This window comes from Triticum dicoccoides, chromosome 7A (assembly GCF_002162155.2).
Source record: "Triticum dicoccoides isolate Atlit2015 ecotype Zavitan chromosome 7A, WEW_v2.0, whole genome shotgun sequence".
NCBI classification, from domain to species: Eukaryota; Viridiplantae; Streptophyta; class Magnoliopsida; order Poales; family Poaceae; genus Triticum; species Triticum dicoccoides.
This window is the reverse complement of record NC_041392.1, coordinates 718,586,978-718,596,315: the sequence shown is the minus strand read 5'-3', so window position 1 is coordinate 718,596,315 and position 9,338 is coordinate 718,586,978.

Below are 9,338 nucleotides of genomic sequence, written 5' to 3'. Positions count from 1 at the left end.
TCCTTGACATCGTGGTTCATCCGATGAGATCATCGTGGAACATGTGGGAGCCATCATGGGTATCCAGATCCCGCTGTTGGTTATTGACCGGAGAACGTCTCGGTCATGTCTGCATGTCTCCCGAACCCGTAGGGTCTACACACTTAAGGTTCGATGACGCTAGGGTTATAAAGGAAGCTTGTATGTGGTTACCGAATGTTGTTCGGAGTCCCGGATGAGATCCCGGACGTCACGAGGAGTTCCGGAATGGTCCGGAGGTAAAGATTTATATATAGGAAGTCCTGTTTCGGCAATCGGGACAAGTTTCGGGGTCATCGCTATTGTACCGGGACCACCGGAAGGGTCCCGGGGGCCCACCGGGTGGGGCCACCTGCCCCGGGGGGCCACATGGGATGTAGGGGGTGCGCCTTGGCCTACATGGGCCAAGGGAACCAGCCCCAAGAGGCCCATGCGCAAGGAAACTTGGAGAGGGAAGAGTCCTAAAGGGGGAAGGCACCTCCGAGGTGCCTTGGGGAGGATGGACTCCTCCCCATCCTTAGCCGCACCCCCTTCCTTGGAGGAGGGGGCAAGGCTGCGCCTCCCCCCTCTCCCTTGGCCCTATATATAGTGGGGAAAAGGAGGAGCAATCATACCTAAGGCCTTTGGTTGCCTCCCTCTCCCTCCCGTGACACATCTCCTCTCCCGTAGGTGCTCGGCGAAGCCCTGCAGGATTGCCACGCTCCTCCACCACCACCACGCCGTTGTGCTGCTGTTGGATGGAGTCTTCCTCAACCTATCCCTCTCTCCTTGCTGGATCAAGGCGTGGGAGACATCGTCGAGCTGTACGTGTGTTGAACGCGGAGGTGCCGTCCGTTCGGCACTTGATCATCGGTTATCTGAATCACGACGAGTACGACTCCATCAACCCCGTTCACTTGAACGCTTCCGCTTAGCGATCTACAAGGGTATGTAGATGCAAACTCTCCTCTCCTTCTACTCGTTGCTGGTCTCTCCATAGATAGATCTTGGTGACACATAGGAAATTTTTTGAATTTCTGCTACGTTCCCCAACACCTAGGGGGATAGATTGGTAGGAAAAGACCATCGCTCGTCCCTGACCGCCACTCATAAGGAAGACAATCAATAAATAAATCATGCTCCGACTTCATCACATAACGGTTCACCATACGTGCATGCTATGGGAATCACAAACTTTAACACAAGTATTTCTCAAATTCACAACTACTCAACTAGCATGACTCTAATATCATCATCTTCATATCTCAAAACAATTATCAAGCATCAAACTTTTCTTAGTATTCAACGCACTAAAAAGAAAGTTTTACAAATCTTGAATATCAAGCATATTATTATTATTAAGCAATTAACATGCTATTTAAGACTCTCAAAATAATCTAAGTGAAGCATGAGAGATCAATAGTTTCTTTAAAACAAATCCACCACCGTGCTCTAAAAGATATAAGTGAAGCACTAGAGCAAAACTATATAGCTCAAAAGATATAAGTGAAGCACATAGAGTATTCTATCAAATTCCAATTCATGTATGGCTCTCTCAAAAGGTGTGTACATCAAGGATGATTGTGGTAAACTAGAAAACAAAAACTCAAATCATACAAGACGCTCCAAGCAAAACACATATCATGTGGTGAATAAAAATATAGCTCCAAGTAAAATTACCGATGGAAGTAGACGAAAGAGGGGATGCCTTCCGGGGCATCCCCAAGCTTTGACTTTTTGGTGTCCTTGGATTATCTTGGGGGTCCCATGGGCATCCCTAAGCTTAGACTCTTTCCACTCCTTGTTCCATAATCCATCAAAAGATTTCACCCAAAACTTGAAAACTTCACAACACAAAACTCAATAGAAATCTCGTGAGCTCCGTTAGCGAAAGAAAAACAAAAGATCACTTCAAGGTACTGTAATGAACTCATTCTTTATTTGTATTGGTGGTAACCCTACTGTATTCCAGCTTCTCTATGGTTTATAAACTATTTTATTAGCCATAGATTCATCAAAATAAGCAAACAACACACAAAAAACAGAATTTGTCAAAAACAAAACAGTCTGTAGTAATCTGTAACTAACGCAAACTTCTGGAACTCCAAAAAATCAGCCAAAATAGGAAGACCTAGGAAATTTGTTTATTGATTAGCAGCAATTGGAATCAGTATTTTATCACGTTCTGGTGATTTTTAATAATTGTTTTCGTGAACAGAAAGTTTCTGGAAATTACAGCAAGATCAAATAACTATCATCCAAGAAGATCCTATAGGTTTAACTTGGCACAAACACTAATTAAAAGATAAAACCACATCTAAACAGAAGGTAGATGGATTATTTATTCCTAAACAGAAGAAAAAGCAAAAAAACTAAAAATAAAATTGGGTTGCCTCACAACAAGCGCTATCGTTTAACGCCCCTAGCTAGGCATAAAGCAAGGATAGATCTAGGTATTGCCATCTTTGGTAGGCAATCCATAAGTGGCTCTCCTGATAGATTCATATGGTAATTTTATTTTCTTTCTAGGGAAGTTTTCCATGCCTTTCTTTAATGGAAATTGGAATCTAATATTCCCTTCCTTCATATCAATAATTGCACCAATCGTTCTAAGGAAAGGTCTACCAAGAATAATAGGACAAGAAGGATTGCAATCTATATCAAGAACGATAAAATCTATGAGCACATAATTCCTATTAGCAAAAATAAGAACATCATTAATTCTTCCCATAGGTTTCCTAATAGTGGAATCCGCAAGATGCAAGTTTAGAGAGCAATCATCAAAATCGCGGAAATCTAGCAAATCGCACAAAGTTTTGGGAATAGTGGAAACACTAGCACCCAAATCACATAAAGCATAAAATTCATGATCCTTAATCTTAATTTTAATAGTTGGTTCCCACTCATCATAAAGTTTTCTAGGGATAGAAACTTCCAACTCAAGTTTTTCTTCATAAGATTGCAATAAGGCATCAACGATATGTTTGGTAAAGGCTTTATTTTGACTATAAGCATGAGGAGAATTTAGCACGGATTGCAACAAGGAAATACAATCAATTAAAGAGCAACTTTCATAATTAAATTCCTTGAAGTCCAAAATAGTGGGTTCAGCAACATCTAGGGTTTTGCTTTTTTCAACCCCACTTTTATCAATTTCATCATCAAGATCTAAGTACTCCGAATTCTTGGAACGCCTTCTAGGTAAAGGTGGATCATATTCAGTCCCATCATTATCAAGATTCATATTACAAAACAAAGATTTAATAGCGGACACATCAATAACTTTTAGATCTTCATCTTTATTTTCATGGAAATTGGAAGAACACGCTTTAATAAAGGCATCTTTCGTAGCACGCATCCAAGAGGTTCTTTCCTTGCACTCATCAATGGAAATTCTCATGGCTTTGAGAGACTCATTGATATCATGCTTAGGAGGAATAGATCTAAACTTTAAAGAATCAACACCGAGAGAAATTCTATCAACGTTCCTAGCCAATTCATCAACTTTAAGCAATTTCTCTTCAAGCAAAGCATTAAAATTCTTTTGCGAATACATAAACTCTTTAACACTAGTCTCAAATTCAGAGGGCATCTTATTAAAATTTCCATAAGAGTTGTTGTAGGAATTTCCATAATTATTAGAAGGATTACTAGGATAAGGCCTTGGATTAAAATTCCCTCTATACGCGTTGTTACTAAAATTATTCCTACCAACAAAATTCACATCCATAGATTCACTATTATTCTCAATCAAAGTAGACAAAGGCATATCATTAGGATCAGAAGAAACACTCTTAGTAGCAAATAATTTTATAAGTTCATCCATCTTTCCACTCAAAACATTGATTTCTTCTATTGCATGAACTTTTTTATTAGTAGATCTTTTAGTGTGCAATTGAGAATAATTAACCATAATATTATCTAGGAGTTTAGTAGCATCTCCTAAAGTGATTTCCATAAAAGTGCCTCCCGCGGCCGAATCTAAAAGATTTCTAGAAGCAAAATTCAATCTGGCATAAAAATTTTGTATAATCATCCACAAATTCAAACCATGAGTAGGGCAATTACGTATCATTAATTTCATTCTCTCCCAAGCTTGTGCAACATGTTCATGATCAAGTTGCTTAAAATTCATAATATCATTTCTAAGAGAGATGATCTTAGCGGGAGGAAAATACTTAGAGATAAAAGCATCTTTGCACTTGTTCCAAGAATCAATACTATTTTCAGGCCAAGGCGAAAACCAAGCTTTAGCACGATCTCTAAGCGAAAAAGGAAATAGCTTCAATTTAACGATATCATTATCGACATCTTTCTTCTTTTGCATATCACATAAATCAACGAAGCTATTGAGATGAGTAGCGACATCTTCACTAGGAAGGCCGGCGAATTGATTTTTCATAACAAGATTCAACAAAGCAGTATTGATTTCACAAGATTCAGTATTGGTAAGAGGAGCAATCGGAGTGCTAAGAAATCATTATTGTTGGTATTGGTAACTCACACAAATTGGTATTATCTTGAGCCATTGTGACAGACAAGCGATCCAACACACGGGCAAACAAAAAGCAAGCAAGAAAAAAAAGGCAAACGAAAAAGAGAGGGCGAATAAAACGGCAAGGGTGAAGTGGGGGAGAGGAAAACAAGAGGCAAATGGCAAATAATGTAATGCGAGAGATAAGGGATTGTGATGGGTACTTGGTATGTTGACTTTTGCATAGACCTCCCCGGCAACGGCGCCAGAAATCTTCCTGCTACCTCTTGAGCACTGCGTTGGATTTCCTTGAAGAGGAAAGGGTGATGCAGTAGAGTAGAGTAAGTATTTCCCTCAGTTTTTGAGAACCAAGGTATCAATCCAGTAGGAGGCTACGCGCGAGTCCCTCGTACCTACACAAAACAAATAGCTCAACGCAACCAAAGCGATTAGGGGTTGTCAATCCCTTCATGGTCACATACGAGAGTGAGATCTGATAGACATGATAGATAATATTTTTGGTATTTTTGGTATAGAGATGCAAAGTAAAATAGAAGGTAAAGTAAAAAAATAAAGCAATAATAAAGTGATAGAAGATTGATATGATGAGAATAGACCCGGGGGCCATAGATTTCACTAGTGGCTTCTCTCAAGAGCATAAGTATTCTACGGTGGGTGAACAAATTACTGTTGAGCAATTGACAGAATTGAGCATAGTTATGAGAATATCTAGGTATGATCATGTATATAGGCATCACGTCCGAGACAAGTAGACCGACTCCTGCCTGCATCTACTACTATTACTCCACTCATCGACCGCTATCCAGCATGCATCTAGAGTGTTAAGTTCAAGAAAACAGAGTAACGCTTTAAGCAAGATGACATGATGTAGATGAATAAATTCATGCAATATGATAAATACCCCATCTTGTTATCCTCGATGGCAACAATACAATACGTGCCTTGCTGCCCCTACTGTCACTGGGAAAGGACACCGCAAGATTGAACCCAAAGCTAAGCACTTCTCCCATTGCAAGAAAAACCAATCTAGTAGGCCAAACCAAACTAATAATTCGGAGAGACTTGCAAAGATAACCAATCATACATAAAAGAATTCAGAGAAGATTCAAATATTGTTCATAGATAATCTTGATCATAAACCCACAATTCATCGGTCTCAACAAACACACCGCAAAAAGAAGATTACATTGAATAGATCTCCACGAGAGAGGGGGAGAACATTGTATTGAGATCCAAAAAGAGAGAAGAAGCCATCTAGCTACTAACTATGGACCCGAAGGTCTGAGGTAAACTACTCACACTTCATCGGAGGGGCTATGGTGATGATGTAGAAGCCCTCCGTGGTGGATTCCCCTTCCGACGGAGCTCCGGAACAGGCCCCAAGATGGGATCTCGTGGGTACAGAAGGTTGCAGCGGTGGAATTAGGTTTTTGGCTCCGTATCTGATCGTTTGGGGGTACATAGGTATATATACACTAGTAGAAAAAGGGTCAAACGTGAAGCACATTAGTGCCGGTTTGAATTTGAGCCAGCACTAATGTGTGCATTAGTGCCGGTTCCAATGGCTAGCCGGCCGCTCTCATTAGTACTGGTTCGTGGCGAACCTTTAGCACCGGTTCGTGCCACGAACCGGTACTAAAGTGAGTGGTGGCAGGATGTTGTCAGTCCGGGGCCCCTCCAGCACCTTTAGTACCGGGTCGTATCACGAACCGGTACTAAAGGTCGTCCTACATAGACCCTTCGTCCACCCGAGCTCGCTCTATTCTTCCCCTTTCCCCTCTCCTCTCTGTTCTTTTCCCTCTTCCTCTCAAGCTTATCACACATTCGGATGTGGTATATTCTCTTTTAAAACTATTCATTACATTTCGTGTTTATGACAAATTATGCCCATCAAGTTGACATAGATATTTGTATGTAGGAGGTAGTTGAACCGGAAATTCCAACCGACCCTATTGTCGAGAGGTTAAATTTAGTTGAAAGAGAAAATGAGGATTTGAAGGAAAAATTGAAAAGAATTGAGGGGGAGAAGATGGAATTGGAGTTGCATGTTGCCGATGTCATCGATGATCACAAGATTAAGATGGAGAAAATGCGCTTGAAGATTAGAAAGATTAGAAAATATGACATTAATAGTGAGGCTTGATATCATTATGCTGTTGGATCAATTGTTACCTTAGTTGCGATCTTGATCGCATTTGTTGTTGCATTTAAATTCTTTACCTAGAGAGTTATTTGTTTGTTGCATTTAAGTGGTGTATGATCTTTATGTTTGATCTTTATGTATTGTATTAATTTGGTGTTTTCGGTGCTGTGTATTGAAGATGAGCCGGCAATGGATGTACGATGACCGATGCTCTCCTGAGTTCATTAATGGCATGCGTACTTTTCTGCTTGCGGCTGAGGCAAACAAGCGGGCGGATGGTTTTATGCCTTGTCCATGTGCTGACTGTAAGAATGGTCACAATTACTCTACGTCAAGAACCATTCACATCCACCTGTTTGAGTCCGGTTTCATGCCCCACTATAATGTTTGGACCAAGCATGGAGAAAGAGGGGTTATGATGGAAGACAATGAAGAAGAAGAGGACGATGACATCTATCCTGGCCATGGGTTCCCTGAATACGATGATACAACAATGAGGGAAGAAGCTGAGCCGGTAATGCGGGAAGAAGCTGAGCCGGCAATGCGGGAAGAAGCTGAAGAAGAGGCATCGGATGAGCCCATTGATGATCTAGGTCGGGCCATTGCCGATGCAAAGAGAAACTGCGCAAGTGATTTGCAAAACAAGAAGTTGCAGCGCATGTTAGAGGATCACAAAAAATTGTTGTACCCGAATTGCGTAGGTGACAAGAAAAAGCTGGGCACCACACTGGAATTGCTACAATGGAAGGCAGAGAATGGTAATCTGACAAGGGATTTGGAAAGTTGCTGGTAATGATAAAGAATATGCTTCCAAAGGACAACGAATTTCCCGAGTGTACGTACGAAGCAAAGAAGGTTGTCTGCCCTCTAGGGTTAGAGGTGCAGAAGATACATGCATGTCCTAATTTTTTCATCCTCTACCGCGGTGAGTACGAGGATTTGAACACTTGCCCAGTATGCGGTGCATTGCGCTATAAGATCAGCCGCGATGACCCTGGTGATGTCGAGGGCGAGCGCCCCAGGAAGAAGATTCCTGCCAAGGTGATGTGGTATGCTCCTATAATACCATGGTTGAAACATTTGTTCCAAAACAAAGAGCACACCAAGGCGATGTGATGGCACAGAGAAGACTGTAAGAAAGACGGAAAGTTGAGAGTACCCGCTGACGGGTCGCAGTGGAGAAAAATCGAAAGAAAGTACGGGAAGGAGTTTGCAGATGACGCAAGGAACAATGGTTTGGTCTAAGCGCAGATGGCATTAATCCTTTTGGGGAGCAGAGCAGCAACCATAGCACCTGGCCTGTGACTCTATGTTTGTATAACCTTCCTCCTTGGTTGTGCATGAAGCGGAAGTTCATTATGATGCCAGTGCTCATCCAAGGCCCTAAGCAACCCGGCAACGACATTGATGTGTACCTAAGGCCATTAGTTGAAGAACTCTTACAACTGTGGAATGGAATAGGTGTACGTGCGTGGGATGAGCACATGGGGGGGAGAATTTGACCTAAAGGCGTTGCTGTTCGTGACCATCAATGATTGGCCTGCTCTCAGTAACCTTTCAGGACAGACAAACAAGGGATACCGCGCATGCACGCACTGTTTGGACGATACCGACAGTATATATTTGGCTAATTGTAAGAAGAATGTGTACCTGGGACATCATCGATTTCTTCCGAGCAGGCATCCCGTAAGAAAGAAAGGCAAGCATTTCAAAGGTGAGGCGGATCACCGGACGAAGCCTCGCCACCGTACTGGTGCTGATGTACATGATATGGTCAAGGATTTGAAGGTGGTCTTTGGAAAGGGTCCTAGTGGACAACCTGTTCTGAATGACGCTGATGGATGCACACCCATGTGGAAGAAGAAATCTATATTTTGGGACCTGCCCTATTGGAAAGACCTAGAGGTCCGCTCCGCAATCGACGTATGCACGTGACGAAGAATCTTTGTGTGACCCTGCTTGGCTTCTTGGGCGTGTATGGGAAAACAAAAGATACACCTGAGGCACGGGAGGACCAGCAACATATGCACGGAAAAGACGGCATACATCAGGGTCATGCAAGCTACGCTCTTACCAAAGAAGAGAAGGAAATCTTCTTTGAATGCCTGCTCAGTATTAAGGTACCGTCTGGCTTCTCATCGAATATAAAGGGAATAATAAACATGGCAGAGAAAAAGTTCCAGAACCTAAAGTCTCATGACTGCCACGTGATTATGATGCAACTGCTTCCGGTTGCATTGAGGGGGCTTCTACCGGAAAACGTTCGATTAGCCATTGTGAAGCTATGTGCATTCCTCAATGCAATCTCTCAGAAGGTAATCGATCTAGAAATCATACCAAGGTTAGAGAATGATTTGGTGCAATGTCTTGTCAGTTTCGAGTTGGTGTTCCTACCATCATTCTTCAACATCATGACGCACGTCCTAGTTCACCTATGTGAAGAGATTAACGTTTTGGGTCCTGTATTTCTACACAATATGTTCCCCTTTGAGAGGTTCATGGGAGTCTTAAAGAAATATGTTCATAACCGTGCTAGGCCAGAAGGAAGCATCTCCAAGGGCCATGAAAATGAGGAGGTCATTGAGTTTTGTATTGACTTTATTCCTGACCTTAAGCCGATTGGTGTTCCCGAATCACGACATAAGGGCAGACTGGATGGAAAAGGCATGCTAGGAGTGGAACAAATAATATGTATGGACGGAC